The following is a 16,447-nucleotide window of genomic DNA, read 5'->3' on the forward strand; positions in this document are numbered from 1 at the left end:
GCAGAGAAAACAGTGAAATAACAGTCAGACAATAGAAGATTACGGGAAACATCCTTTACCATCAATTACAATGCAGTATGTTACATCGCAGTTGTGACTACGCAAGCCGTTATATCAACTTGCACTGGAGGGCGCTCTAGCCTAAGGAATAGTGTAAGTTACTATTCCAACACCTTCCCTACTGTACATAGACTGGAGTTGGAATAGTAATTCACACTGTCCCTAAGTCCAGCACCCTCCAGCGCAAGTCAATGTAACAACTTGCGTTGTCAGGACCGCAATGTAAAATACCGTGTTGTAACAGAACGCGTTGTATCGTCATACACCCGAAGATTACTTCCATGGTGAAGGGGTCATTGCTTATCCATTTATGGAATTTTGTTTTTGGAAATAAACAAAAACATTGAAAGTAGAGCTTATGTCATGTTGACCAAGCTGTCATCAAACTTTTGATGCAATGACAGGAACAACTGTGACAGGGTTTCCCGCCACTGCAAGAGGTGCCCGCTGGGCTGGCGGATATCTCTAAATTTGGTGGACAGATGCTCTATTGGGGTGATGGAGTACATTACTCCGTCGCCCTGACAGAGTAAATCCCATCTGTCAAAGTAAAAAATCAACCCCTCAGTCACTAACTCCCACTAACGCCTGACTCATGATTGACCACTAGCATTTATATGGGTATTGTTAAGCTTTATGGTAAGATCATGTGCTTGGATAGTGCTTTATATGAAATTTTATGCACACAACATTAAGCACCTGGTTAATTTTGTACACCTTCTGCCAGCCATACTCTCGGTGGACATATTACCTGCTGCTCAATGTAGACTTGCATTAGATCCTACTTACCTACTTGTATATATTTAGTGTCCTTTTTAATTAACTTACTTTACTGTACCTGTAGAGTGCCCATTAGGATCGGGGTCATTTGCATAGTCGAGTTATGCTAGAGAGATCTAACTGTGTATTTGATTTCATTTAAAAGTAATATCTGCTTTTGCTCCCCTAGGTGACAGCCCAGGGACCTGATTAGGTTGCGCAAACTTTCAACTGTCTCGCGTAGAGTGCTGCCCACAGAGTTCAGACCTGATCAGGTCACACAAACCTCACCTGTCTCCTGTATGGTACATTTGAGTGTTCCGTAAGGCAAAAACTCAGAAATTGCTCTACACACTACATTCAATATCATCCTATGTAGGCGTATGGAGGTGGGTTCGCCACATCCAAAGATCTGTGCCCAAGTTATAAATGAGGATCTGTATTGCGTGAACCTGGCAACAAAGCAGTGGAGTTTTCCACAAAGGTGGGGATGAGGAGACTACAGAGGAAGTGGAGGAGGTGAGGGATGTTGGCAGGACAAGGAGGATTACCCACCACAGTTTGTCATCTGAAAGCTTACATGTGGATGAGTTGTTTACCTGATCACAGGTTACTTAGAAAGGAATAATTATTTTGACTTGAGTAAGAACCTGCTGCTTGGGTTTTACTCATCCCACAACCAGTTCAACAAATTGGCCATTTACTTCGCGCCCTATTCACAGAACTAACTTAAGACAAAATCCTAAACTTACTACCATTTTGGTATTCACAGAAGGCACTTACTCATTTCGGTATTCACAGAAGTTAGGAGTCCTAACTTTAGGACTCCTAAATGCCTTCTGTGAATACCGAAAGTCTTAACATTAGGATTTTTCTCAGTTTAGGAGTAGTAAAGTTAGGAGTCCTAACTTTAGGACTCCTAGATGCCTTCTGTGAATGCAGAAAGTCTTAAAATTAGGATTTTTCTCAGTTTATGAGTAGTAAAGTTAGGACTCCTAACTTTAGGACTCCTAAATGCCTTCTGTGAATACCGAAAGTCTTAAACTTAGGATTTTTCTCAGTTTAGGAGTAGTAAAGTTAGGAGTCCTAACTTTACTACTACTAAACTGAGAAAAATCCTAATTTTAAGACTTTCGGTATTCACAGAAGGCATTTAGGAGTCCTAAAGTTAGGTGTCCTAACTTTACAACCCCTAAACTGAGAAAAATCCTAATTTTAAGACTTTCGGTATTCACAGAAGGCATTTAGGAGTCCTAAAGTTAGGACTCCTAACTTCTGTGAATACCGAAATGAGTAAGTGCCTTCTGTGAATACCAAAATGGTAGTAAGTTTAGGATTTTGTCTTAAGTTAGTTCTGTGAATCGGGCCCTTCCACTTTTATACACACTGCATGGCTGTCCATATCCTGCCCCATCTATTACTTGAAGACCCTTACCATCTTTCTGACTCTGCATCAGTATCAAATTTGACACAATAGAGAGATTTATTTTGGCAGTAAATAGGCATCAATGAAAGTCTACATTTTCAATATACACACTAAATAACCAAGCAGATACAAATAAGAAATGCATTCTTAATTTATGTATTTACTTAGAGAGTGTTTGTACAGCGTAAACTAAATCTACAGAAAAAGGACGACAGAGTACTTTTTCAAAAGTATTATAGATAATAGATTTCGAGAGAGCAATATGCAATTGAGATGTATTTAGCAATCATAGTTCACAGTTAGCTAAGTATTAGTATTAGAGATCAACAATTTGAAGGCAGTGGGGAATAAGACAACAAATACAATTGAAATTAAGAGAGACCATTAGGCAAGATAGCTAAGGAGTGGGAGAGAGGAGATAGGAGAGAATAGGGTGAAGAATGAAATAGGAGGGAAAGGTTTATTACAGGAATATTAGCAGAGATGTGAGGAAGAAGTTTTTGGGAGGGAATTCGGATTACAAGAAATTTAAATATCTGACTGAAATGAATTTCAGTGGAACATCTGTGACAAATGAATAGATGTCTTAAGATTCATTTTTGAATGGGAAAATGTATGCATTGTTCACAAAAGTATGCATGCGCATAAGTGAAGCCCCTTAGAATGATGAAATTTCCTAGGTTGGCTGTCAATACAATCTCTCAAAGATCATCAGATTCGCCATAACATGTGAATATTCGCGAATCATTTAGAGGTGATGGTGTTCTTTACATGAGTCATTACATGACAATCTGGGGTTCAGCAAACTGCTCTCTCACACATTTCATGAAGATTCCAGAGCCTCCAGTTTATGGGATTAGTTTCAGAGAAACACCTTGTTGGACAATTAAATGTATTATTGCATGAAAGGTGCCACTAATCCCTATAATACAAATATTGGTACCGGCATCCCTGGTGTTAACCCTCATGTAGATGACCCTATTGGATGGGGTGCTTTTAGCACCCGAGGAATCCAACATATAATGCAATTGCTTTGGGAGAATTTCGCATTTATGTGAGGGTTCGACATCAACTGACCTAACGCCATTCTAGGTATATTTTTTTATACTTTTGTCAATTTTTATAGCCATCTAATTTATTAAAACTGTTTACATTTAATGACTAGTGAAACAATAATATCCAACATATAATGCAATAGCTTTGGGAGAATTTCGCATTTATGTGAGGGTTCGAAACTCAACTGAACTAACGCCATTCTAGGTATTTTTTTTATACTTTTGTCAATTTTTATAGCCATCTAATTTATTAAAACTGTTTACATTTAATGACTAGTGAAACAATAATATTTGCGTTGATCACCTGGCGCAAAGATGCAATTTTTGCACTACTCTGTAATGCAAATGCTATTGTTATGTAGGATATATATATATATATATATTTATATTCTCAAAACACTTTAAACACACCACTTAAATTCCTTCCCTTGACCTGTTCGTCAATGCATATGCTATTTTTGCACTGGTCCATCACTACAAATTGCACTGCATCCGTAAAAAACGTGTGCAATTTGGCACCAGATGCCAGAATATAAAGAGGGTGTCAATGACCAGTAACCTATTTCCCAGGCTCCCCGCCCCAAAATCCTTCAGTGCCAAATTGGAATGAATTTAGAAAAACGTCAAGTTCACCATCTGGTTTTCTTTTCGAAGAGACTTTTTCAAACATTTGCATTGGGAAGAAAAAGGCATTCTTGATACCTCTGGATTTACTTTCAAAGATAGAAGAATAAAGGGGCGTGGTGAGAAGAAAGGGTACTGACTTCCTCGGAAGCCCATGTCGTTGCCTTTATGTTCAGAGTTGGGGTTTCAATAGATTTGGAAGAAGATTAATGAGGCAAAAAATTACTTTTTTGTTGCCAAGAGGGAGGACAGATGGACTGCAATAGGGACTACTTGTGAACACGGCTGCTGCTTCATTACATGCTCCTCGCCTGGCGCTCTTTGTTGCTCCTTCCTTCCTTTTTCTTTCTTCTTACAGTTCCATTTCTTAGGCTTGTTTCCTCCTCTGCCAATTCTGACCTATTTTTGAATAACAGATTTTTATTTTACTCAGGAACATTACATGATTCAGAAATGAAAAATGAACTGTTACTTTATAGATGTGGTAGATAAAATGTGATATCTGAGCTAGGTACTGAACGCAAGACTCACAATAGAAAGTTACACTTTTTGAGTAAGTTTACACTTTGCAGTAAATGTACTACTTTCGGTATTGAAAAACTCAGGGGCATATTATCAAGGGCCAGCTCGCCGCTTTTTGGCTTTTAAAGCCAAATATTATCTCCCTATCAACAACGCGGCGCTAACACGCATTAGCGCATGTTAGCTGCCGTTTTTGTAACGCCATGCATCTTAGCGATATACATCGCTAATGAGATGCAAAGAAGGCGTTGCTGACCATTACTCCATGTAAATAATCGCTAACAAGGCTTTGTGATATTTACAAGCATGGAGCAGATCCGCGAAGCGATGAAAAAAGCCACGCTAACCGCGGTTTTTGCCGGAATATAATGCCTGGTAAAATCCTGAGTAAGCTATCTGTAATTTGGGAGGTGGATTTACAGGTTAAGTACACACACCTATATTATCAAGCATTCCCTAAGCGCTGTGAAATCATCGCTTGATTTCATGTGCTATTACCGATTATCGCAGTCTATCGCTGATTTTCACATCGCCATTCAGCAAAGCGTTGCTAATACGCCACTAACACGGCAATGTGAATCAGCGATAGGCGGCGATAATGGTAAACGCGATAAGCACGATTTGCGATGTTTATCGCATTACCTTGATAATATGTCCCTCAGAGTGTAAACTTAATACAAAAGGGCAAGTTATATGGCTCCACCCCCAAAGTAATGCAATTGGCTTGTGTGGGTGAGTGACGTCCTTCTCTAAACCCTTCCCTGACCCTCTTGAAATCCCTTTTACTCCTCCCTAATCCCGTCCCCTTTAGCAGTAAGTAAACCGCTTTTCCTACCTACTTCCCTACGTTCCTCCAACATTTACAACTAAAATCTAAACCTTACATATGCAGAGACTCCACAGTCAGGGCAAATAATTCAGCACATATAAGTATAGGCAAAACTTACACTTGGTAGTACGTTTTGTAATAAATTTTGTTCCACTACAAACGTACCACAAACTGCAGTTTGTGAATCAGGCCCCAAATGTAATTAGGGCTCCCGGTTTTATGGTATTTATATTTTTGTAATTTACGTCTGTATTTATCCATATTTATTTTTCTGCTAATTTTACCTGTATTTATCCATATTTATTTTAGGTTTTGAGAAAAAATGAAGCTGAAACGTGTATATTTCTGCATTTATTTAACCAGTTAATGTGCGCTTGTACCTGAATGCCTGACAGGTTTCAATGATATATACAAACTCAGATGGTAAAAAATGCACTTGTAAGAAAATATGTAAATTTTAGTATCAATGTTGTGAAAACCTACCGCTGTTTAAGGCTCATTACTAAAATCCCTATGTTTTTTTAATCCCCTTGCCTGTGATTCTGCACAGCTATTTGCCTGGCAGTCATGATTGACAACATTTAGAATCACTTAAAAACAACCCAATTTCCGTTTTTTTCCCACATTTAAAAATAAATACAGAAAGGAAAATAAATGGTTGTCTGTCTGTATTTATCTGTAGAAATCAGTAAAAACGGAAAACAGGGAGCCTTAAATGTAATATGTATTGAAGCAAACTCTACTCCAGGCCAAGGACAGCAGGGGAGCTTTAAAATAGGTGAAAATACATTTCCAGACCATATTCTGTAGAGTGGCTGAACAAAATAAGGGAGAGGCGAAGGATCTTTGGGTTATCTCTGAGCAACCCCTCACGCAAAGAGCCGATGGACTCCTGCCCCACTCGTATAGATGTGTGCGAGGGTAATATATACGGTGCAGGATTTTCAATTAAACCAATCTAAACCTGGGACGGATTGCTATTTCACTCGGGCTCTGTATGGCATCTTGCCAATCATTGTGATCGAGGGTATCAATGTCTCGGGTCCATGCCGCCCAAAGCTTCACCAAGGGATCTGGCATATTGTTTATGAGCTTTTGGTAAATGGTGGACGTTGGTTTCTCTAGTATGGGGTCTAGTAGTAACCTATCTTCCAGAGGGGAATACTCTGGGATGGAGGAGGCTCTACCAATGTGTGACCGAATGGCGTGTGCGAGACGTATGTAGTGGTATTGTTGTGAGCCATGGAGGTCATACTCCTTTTTAAGGTAGGCAAAGGAGCGGGGGGCAGATCCCTTCCAAACATCACCCAAGTAGTCTATGCCAATCAGTCTCCTTCCTAGAAAAACGGTCAACCGCGACACCTCTCTCACAGGGGTTTTACCGGCCAGTTTGTCCGTCCACCCCAGGAACCTGTTCGCCTCCCTCCAACACGGGACCACCACTCTAGTGTGCGCAGGCCACTCTCTTCGCAGCCTCCGAGCATATAGCAAAAGTTCGCTGTTTCCCCCTGGCATGACTAGTCTGTCCACTCTATAGGCCACTTCGGAGGTATCGGTGTTTGCCCAGTCGTTGACTACCTGGAGCTGTGAGGCCCAGTAATATAATCTAACATCGGGGAGCGCCAGGCCCCCGTCATATACCCATCTAGTGAGTTTGTGGAGCGCTATTCTAGGAGTCCCACCATTCCAAAGAAGGGTTCGCACTGCCTGAGAGATACACGTAAAAACTCCCTGGGGGACAGGATACGGTGTATTTTGGAAAATATATAAAAGCCTCGGCAGGGCGAGCGTCTTAAATAATCTCACGCGGCCCATGAGGGAAAGCGGTAATGATCACCAGTGACTCACGTCGGCCCGAGGCGAGCCAACTGAGGTTCAAGGTTCCTGTTGAAAAATTCCTCAACGTCCCATGTGATGTAGACCCCCAAGTACCTGAGCCCGTCCATGGCTACAGTGGCTGGACATCTAGTGGGGATCCGTGGAGGGGGGTCCGACAAAGGAAAAATCACCGACTTCCCCCAATTAATGGTGTAGCCGGAATAGCTGCCGAATAATTCAAAGAGGTGTAATGCCTGAGCGATCGAGTGGTATGGCCGCGCCATGTACAGCACAATATCATCGGTGTAAAGGGAAATACGCTCCTCCCAGTCATTCGTCAGAGCCAGGCCCCAGAAAGACCTGTCTCTCCTGATCCAATGAGCCAGGGGCTCCAGGGCCAGGGCAAAGAGGATGGGAGACAGGGGGCAGCCTTGCCTAGTACCCCTCCTGAGGACATAGTGCCACTCACTCTGACCCGAGCCACCGGTTGTTCGTAGAGGAGACGCACCCATCCGCAGAAGGTCGGGCCAAAGCCAAATTTCTGAAGCACCATAAATAAATAGGGCCATTTGATGCTATTGAATGCCATTGATGCGTCTAACGACATCAATGCCGTCTGTGCGTCCCCCACATCCTCAGTCATGTACAGTACTCCATAGAGGCGACGCAGGTTGTGACGGGTGCTCCTACGGGGCATGAATCTGGACTGGTCTACATGCACCAAGTCGGGAAGAACAGATAGCAGCCTATCCGCCAGGGCCTTGCCTCTACATTGATAAGTGAAATGGGGCGGTACGAGGAACATTGGTCCGTTGGCTTCCCGGCCTTATGAATAACCACTATCGTGGCTTCATGCTGATCGAGGGCTTTTCTCCTTTATTGAAGAAACAGTCCAGCTACTGCAGTGTCGGTGGTACTGTTCCCTAATCCCAACTTCTACCCCTTTTTCCTTGGAGGCTATCAATGTTCATAAAACATTTTGACTAGTTTCCAGTTTCATCACATGATTTATCACAGGTTGAGGTATTTCAGCAGATATTTTTAGTTCCACTGTCAGCTCTGGTTTCAACAGCACGAGCCCCTATAACTTCAGAAGCTCCGACGTCAGTGCTTCTTCTGCCGAAGCCACCTTCATCTGGAGACTCTGGAGCTTCAATGCAAATTTTACCATCTACAAATTCATGCTCTGATCTACATTCAGTACTGCCTCAACCCTAAAAAATGAAGTAAAGACTTCGGCTGGCTGTAGAAAAGGAAGGATCTTCCTTTGAAGACCAGCTTCTGGCTGACTTTCTATCCAGAGCCCAGGGGATCGCAGATATGGAAGATCTCTTTCACTCATATTCTGATGCGCTTCATTTCTTTCTTTTCATTTCTTCTTTTAAAACTGTTGAGTGTGTTATAAACTGTATTCCCCAAACGCCTAACCACTGCCCCCTGACAATCGACCCCTCGCGCAGCTGAGCTAGGCGCTGAGGAGGGTTGAGGACAGCCGCCGTGAAAACACAGGGACACGCCCACCGAGTTAGGCCACGCCCCCCGCTACTCTCACTATAAAAGCGCGCGCTCTCCTGTCAGCGCTTGATAAAAGACAGAGCTCTTGAGGCGGAAGCCGAGAGCAGGGAAACGCAATTTTTAAGACTATTTTAACTATTGTGTGTGTGAATACTGCTGACTCTTCATTTTAAAGATTGCTTTTAAAACTGTTGAGTGTGTTATAAACTGTATTCCCCAAACGCCTAACCACTGCCCCCTGACAATCGACCCCTCGCGCAGCTGAGCTAGCCGCTGAGGAGGGTTGAGGACAGCCGCCGTGAAAACACAGGGACACGCCCACCGAGTTATGCCACGCCCCCCGCTACTCTCGCTATAAAAGCGCGCGCTCTCCTGTCAGCGCTTGATAAAAGACAGAGCTCTTGAGGCGGAAGCCGAGAGCAGGGAAACGCAATTTTTAAGACTATTTTAACTATTGTGTGTGTGAATACTGCTGACTCTTCATTTTAAAGATTGCTTTTAAAACTGTTGAGTGTGTTATAAACTGTATTCCCCAAACGCCTAACCACTGCCCCCTGACAATCGACCCCTCGCGCAGCTGAGCTAGGCGCTGAGGAGGGTTGAGGACAGCCGCCGTGAAAACACAGGGACACGCCCACCGAGTTAGGCCACGCCCCCCCCCCCTTCCCCCATTTAAGAATGTGCTGTTTCCGGAGACGCAGCGGACGGGCGCAGCGGGCGCGCCGGCGGTGCGCCGAAGGCGCGCCAAAGGCAAGCCCGTCTGCGCCCGTCCGCGACCTGACGGGGCCAGGGGCCACAACCCCTGCCCCCCACACCATCCAGGTCAGGACATACAGCTCAGCCGCCATAAAAAAGATAAGACCTCCTATTATGGCGCAATGCCCGCACTCCTTTCCTCCAGACAACCTCCCTATTCAATGCCCTGGCTGCAAACATTCCTTTGACACCAGCGAGGCACCAGCCACGCCACAGGATTATCAGATGTACCTGTTAAACTGCCGTTCCCTTCCTCGGCATAGCATGCAGATATGCCTACTCCTAGAGAACCACAACCCGGATGCAATCTTCTTGACGGAGACATGGCTTACGCCCCACTCAGAGCCAGACATAGTCACCGCCCTTCCCCCTGGGTTCCAGATCCATAGAATGGACCGGACCAAGGGAAGAGGGGGAGGTCTGGCTATTATTTTAAAAGAGAAATACGGCGGGCGCATTTCGACCGAAGCTATCCCGGAATGCGAAAGCATTACATTCAGAATAGACTTCTCTGCGAACAGCTCCCTTTCTGGTACCCTGATATATCGCCCCCCAGATTCAGGAAAACTGTTCCTCAGGTCCCTTCCAGATATTATCGCGAATCGGCTTCTAACCCCGGCTAACTATACAGTTCTAGGAGATTTTAACTTTCATTTTGACTCCCCCACAGATTTTGTTGCTAGGGAATTAACAGAGGACCTGGCAGCTCTGCAGTTGATTCAGTTGGTTAGGTCCCCCACCCATGAAAAGGAAAACCTGCTCGACCCAATCTTTAGTAACTGCACCGGACTAACGGTCGGGCAACCCACTCGCCTCCCATGGACAGACCATTTCCTTATCCCATTCACCTGGTCTACCATCAAACTTCCCTCAATTCCTCCCCGTCCTATAACTAGGAGGAATTGGAAAAAACTCTCCATAGAGCCATGGACAACTATCCTTGAAGATTCCCGTCCACCTCCCTGTACTAACCCCAACCAAGCAAATAACAACTATGAGGGTTGGATCAGGAAATCACTAGATACGGTGCTTCCTCTAAGGAAATCCGCTCCCAAGAGAGTACACAAGGCCGCTCCCTGGTTCTCAGATTCCCTGAGAGACCTGAAACGCCTCTGCAGGAAAAAAGAGAGAGCCTGGAGAATAGATTTCCTTCCAGAAAACAAAAAACACTACAAAGAGGCTATTAAGGCCTATAGAAAGGGGACGAGAACAGCTCAGTCTGCCTACTTTGCAGACCAAATAATGGCAGCAAAATCAAAACCCAAGGAGATCTTCCATCTGGTTAAAAAATGCATTACTGTCAATACTGCTCCCCCAGTCCCGAAATCACTAGAGCAATGCAATGAACAGGCAGACTTCTTTTACAATAAAGTCACGCAGATTTACTCTGCTTTCCCGGTAACAGCCAACAACTCAATTAACTTAAGCCCCCTGAAAAATTCCCCCCTGCAAGGACAACCCACGCTGGATCATTTCTCCCCATTAAACCTGGAGACATTACAACAACTGGCAGTCCAAGTAAAGTCCGGGTCTCCCCTCGACCCTGCCCCACCAGAAATACTGCTCCAGGCAGGCCAAGCCATTTTTCCAGTGGTGCTAGAGCTCCTCAATTCATCTATTTCTTCTTGCACAGTACCAACCGGGTGGAAGAGAGCCATGGTACGGGCTCTGCTAAAGAAACCCACCCTCAATCCAGAAGATCACTCTAGCTACCGTCCAATCTCATTACTTCCCTGGGTAAGTAAAGTGCTAGAGAAACATATAAATACCCAGTTGACACAATTTTTGGAAAGCCATGCACTCCTGGACCCATCCCAGACAGGTTTCAGGCCAAAACATGGTACTGAAACTGCTTTGCTGGCAGCCGTCGAAGAGTCTCGAAGGATACTGGATCAAGGGGGATCAGTGGCAGTGATCCTCCTTGATCTAAGTGCAGCCTTCGACACGGTCAGCCATGCCACTCTGCTGAACCGTCTGTATAACATCGGTGTCGGATGCGATGCTCTAAAATGGCTAAAATCATTCCTGCATAACAGATCCTTCCAGATCTTCGATGGGGACATAACATCAGCCAGAAAACCCCTAGACTGTGGAGTACCACAGGGCTCCTCTCTGAGCCCTGTGCTCTTCAATGTCTACATGAAACCACTGGCTGGGCTCGTCGAACCATCAGGCATTAAAATTGTATCATATGCCGACGATACCCAGCTAGTGGTTTCACTGACGCAGGAAAGGACCGGCCACACCTCAGGAAACCTGATGAACTGCCTAGAGGATATAAAAAAGTGGATGACAGGCTCTTCATTAAAGTTGAATGGAGATAAAACGGAGCTCATGCTCCTAGGCACTGCCTCACCCACTTTACTCCCCTCCATGTGGCCTAGTTGTCTGGGCACACCTCCTATCCCAAAAGAGAGTGTAAAAAGCCTGGGAGTATGGCTGGATAAAAACCTCTCCTTCTCCACCCAGGCTACTAAACTTTCCGCTATCTGTTTTGGGTTACTCAGAACACTAAGGAAGGTCCTCCCCCTCCTCCCAATGGAAGCAAAACAAGTGGCAGTGCAGGGCCTGATCCAGTCTCGGCTGGACTCAAACAACGCTCTGTATGTGGGGGCCCCAGAGCTGTCCTTGCGAAAACTACAGGTCGTCCAAAACTGCGCAGCCCGCACGTTGCTGCAGATCCCGAAGACGCAGTCTGCAACACCTGCCCTGGCCGCCCTACACTGGCTCCCAGTAAAGCAGAGAGTGGCATTCAAGGCACTATGCATTGCCCATCGAGCTTTCTGGGGGTCTGGTCCAAGGATCCTTAACAAAATGGTTACTCAATACCATCCCAACAGAAACCTCCGATCTACGGAAGCCTTCCTAGCCGTAGTCCCAAGAGTGCGGAGAGCCAGGACCGGAGGAAGGATGTTTTCTTTAAACGCCGCGAAGATGTGGAACTCACTCCCGCTACATATCAGGTCTAATCCCAACCTACTCTCATTTCGAAAGCAGCTGAAAACTTACTTGTTTGCTAGATCCACCTAAGCTCGTCTCCACCACTCATCAGTTCTGTTTTTTGCCTTAGCGCTTGGACGCCCATTGGGCAGCAACCGTGCTTTACAAATTACAATACAATACAATACAATACAATACATTTGCCCAAACAGGGCTTCATGCACATGGAAGGAGGTAATTCGGAGGCTGATAATGTCTTCCTCCCTCTAATTATACAGATATGGGGCCTTCCAGTTCAAACGTTTTTATTGACCCATCCTTCTTTAGTTTAAGATTATTCAGTGAATTGAATCCTAGCGCTTTTCCTACAGCACCTCTAGACTACATGACCAAACATCTTGACTTCATGGAGAATGTTACCTGGGCAGTCTTGCGTGGAGCACTAGTAACGCCACGTCCCTTCTGTGATGTCATGTCTACACCATGTAGGAAGTGGTGAAGTTGACAACAAATAGCTCCCCAGATCACATGAAAAGTTATTTTTTTAGTTAGTTAAAGACCTACTTGAAGCTTCAAAAATATTCTGAAATATGGACTAGACTCGGCCAACACTATGACCTGCTCCATTGCTGCTGGAATTACCTTATACAAGCATTTCTTGTTTTTCTTAGAGAGGTAACACGAAACACATGTATGCCTAAATGAAGCCTATTTGCATTTATTTGGCAAATCAGCAAAGTGCAATATTGCTATGCAAAGCTCCAGCATGTCCCTCTATAGCAGTGGGCATCTAATGCTGACCCCACACCAATCTCTATGAACGTTATAAGTTTTCTACATGAATCTGTGCATAGAAGTGCAAACCATGAGAATGAGACTGAATAGGTCAGGAGCAAGACAGCAGAGCAGCAGGGGTGTAGCTTGGTCAGTAAGATTGTGGGGTGTGAGCGTCAGATTTCCCAACAAACACACTGACATATAATGTTAAAATACATTATACGACAAGCAGGACGCACAAGAGGGTCTTAAGGGGAAGTGGAAAGGGAGAGGAATGCAGATTGGTAGGAGTACTAAGTGAGAGAAAGCACATTATTTCGGGAAATAACCAACATTTTTTAAGTCTTTCCAAAGAGAGAGAGGGAGAGAGTATGTGTGCATTTTTGTCAATGTGTGTAAATATTCCTGGCGAAATACACCTCACAATTCCCAACTAAAAGCACCTGTACCTGACTATTTATCCCAACATACATTTATTAGGGGGAATGTAACACCCCAAGCACCCCCCCTGAAACTACTTCACTGCAGAGCAGGGCTGTATATAACGTGGCACCACACAAAAACAAAGTGGTAACCTGATTCAACATGGCCTTAGCTATTAAAAAGGTTTTAAAGCTAATTTGTGTGTGGTTTCTTACGCAATTTGAAATCAAAAGGGTGATTACAGCTACAAGTGAATTAAATTGAAAAGTTCAATGTGAAGAAGCATAATTTGTTGCTCTCCTTCAATTGAGGAAACATTTACCTTGATAGCAGTGCTTAGTTTGTAAAAAAAAAAAATAAGTGCCAGGGTTCTAGTCAGGGGGCCACTGCAGCTTACACCACACATTACCCCTACTATGCTGCCAAAAATAGTAACAACACAACCACTAACCATCACACTCCTACAAGTGTGATAATTCAGACTATTTCAGGGCCCTAAATCTATAAGAATGGCTTGGGCAGCAATAATTAACTGTTGTTGTGGCCATTTCTACTGAGCCAGACAGTGCCACCTTGTGGCAGACTATCACAAGCCCCACCGCTGACAAATAAGTGCCAGTGCCGAGCTCCGGAAACCACTGCCTCAAATTAAGCTCTGCTTGATAGTAAGCAACATCTTACAAGAAATGGGAGTAATGCCTTAGAACATGCAGTGGCACGCAATATATTTTATATTTGTTTGGAAAGATGCTGTTTCTTACATTCAGAGAAATTTATAAAGCAAAAATTCCTCCCACCCTGAATTATGCTTTGGAGTATACATCAATATTCAAATGAAGGAAAACTTCTTAAGAAATTTTGTTCAGTAAGCTCTGCAATACCAATTCAGGCTTTACATCTTTAATTAACACTTATTAGTACTTGTGCTCATGCGAATGCTAAAGTATTAAGATGGGCATACAACATAATTCATGCAGTCAAAAGTTCTCTCAGGGAACTATAAGAAACAGGAATTCGCTTTAGCCTGTGGTAAGAAATATACTTTTGTCGTAAAACTACAATTTTACATCACAGCGTAAAAGGTTAATACTTTTATTAAGGCTTGGAAATCTTCCTCTGAAATCTCTCACTGGCAATTAGGTGGATTAGGAAAAATATTTTTTACGTGTTACCTCTACAAAGGAGGTAGCCAAGATTGGCGACATGTGCTCTTTTCTGTCCAGCTCTTGCTGAACCTCCTAAACAGATTTTAAATCCTATTTATTGCATCTATAATAAGACAACTATGGAAAAATTCTTGCATTATATATTGTTTCCTCCGACCGAATTAGTGTGTTATAATCTTTTTAAAGATTCAAAACTTTTTTAAAGATATTTTAATCAGATTTTGAATTGAGTCTATTTATTGATTGCTGGTTAAATGAATTACTGATATCTTTTATAGCCATGTGAGATATATATATAGAAGAGCAAGAGGAACAAACAAGCCAAAATCAGGAGAAAGAAACAAAGACAAATTGCCCGTGGGAATGATGACAAGGGGCAGGAAGACCAAAGCATGGCGGTGATTAATCTTTCTCAAAGAGCTCTTTCTACTCAAGAAATGGAGGTCCTTGCACTAGGTCTGTTTTTTTGCCCCTCTATGAACCTTAATTATACTCAAACAAGAACCAACCTATTTTATTTCTCTAGAAAGTTAAAGTTAAAAAAATGGTTTGAGACGCACCCTAAAAGTAATTCGACTGGAAGGGAGCCTAATGTAATGAGTAATCTTGACACTAATGATATTGAAACTCTACAGATTTTATCTTCTGTGGAAGAGAGTGATGGGGTAAGAGAAGAGATGTTTGATAATTGTGGAATTGACTTGGGGTTGAATCCAAGAAGTAGTTTTAAGCCCAAGTCAAGATTTTTGCCTAATATTGTGTGTGAGGCTTTTTTGTATTTTCAAAATACCCCGGCACTCTAATGTTAAAGTTGCAATGTCAACCAGTATTTTGAAAAAGTGAGTAACGTACAACCATAGGTGACTTTACATATGATCAGTACTGTCCCCTCAGAAAAAGACCATATATGTCATACAGAGCTCTTTGAAAAGAACCCAAAGGAACATCAATGTACAAACATGATTTGTGTAATTAGTATCCGCACAATTTGATGTGGTGTAAATGGTTTTAAAATATACCAAATGCAGTCTCAAAAATGATGATGAAAGTATACTATAGATTACAATAAAGTCTCTTAAATATACAGCACACTTTATATGGTTTCAAACTAATTCTTCATACACTGTACAGAATTCAGAAACACAATTTAATATTAGAAAACACAATTTTAATACTCAAATGTCTCATTTGGAAGGCACAATATACAAAGTGATGACCCAATATGAAGATCTGATCCTGAAGGTTTCTCAGGATAGATATTTGAAAAAAAGGCCAGGGAACACAAGAGCCCCGTAGGGGGAAACAATCCAGAGTCGCCACCCCGTCGGGGAAACAGTCCAGGACAGCCTGTGTGTGAGGCTATCGAAGTCTTTGAAAAAGGAGTCTTGAAAGATCTAAAATAATTGAGACACAAGAAAATCCCGGTCAATAAGAAAAATCTTTCTTTTGATCAGGTAAAGGCAGTGGAAAATTTAAAAAGTGACAACCAAATTGTAATACGTCAATCTGACAAAGGTGGGAATGTGGTGGTGTTAGATAGAGAAAACTATCTAGCGGAAGGAGTCAGACAATTGGGTGATACCACATGTTATAGCAGCTCCACCTTTGCTGAGATTTGAGAGTCCAATAGAAGGTTTGGTAATTTGTTAACAGAGTGGAGAGAGAAAGGTCTACTGGAGTGGGAAGAGTTTAATTACTTGAAATGTGCACGTCCAAGAACCCCCATTCTGTACCTCTTACCCAAACTTCATAAAAATGCATTGAATCCTCCTGGGAG

At 43.1% G+C, this 16,447-nt stretch overlaps 1 protein-coding gene across 5 annotated transcripts in view; it reads right to left on the minus strand.

Moving 5' to 3' along the window:
* Positions 1-16,447, minus strand: part of KCNJ10 (potassium inwardly rectifying channel subfamily J member 10) — a 217,507-nt gene that overhangs the window by 54,098 nt on the left and 146,962 nt on the right. For 2 of the 5 annotated variants that reach the window (XM_085637479.1, XM_085637480.1), the window contains exon 2: positions 4,151-4,323. The exons of the other annotated variants lie outside the window; for them this stretch is intronic. The gene's annotated coding sequence lies outside the window, so the exon portion shown is untranslated. The remainder of the gene's footprint in view (positions 1-4,150; positions 4,324-16,447) is intronic. 5 annotated transcript variants of the gene reach the window in all.

Source organism: Triturus cristatus, chromosome 12 (genome assembly GCF_964204655.1).
Source record: "Triturus cristatus chromosome 12, aTriCri1.1, whole genome shotgun sequence".
NCBI classification, from domain to species: Eukaryota; Metazoa; Chordata; class Amphibia; order Caudata; family Salamandridae; genus Triturus; species Triturus cristatus.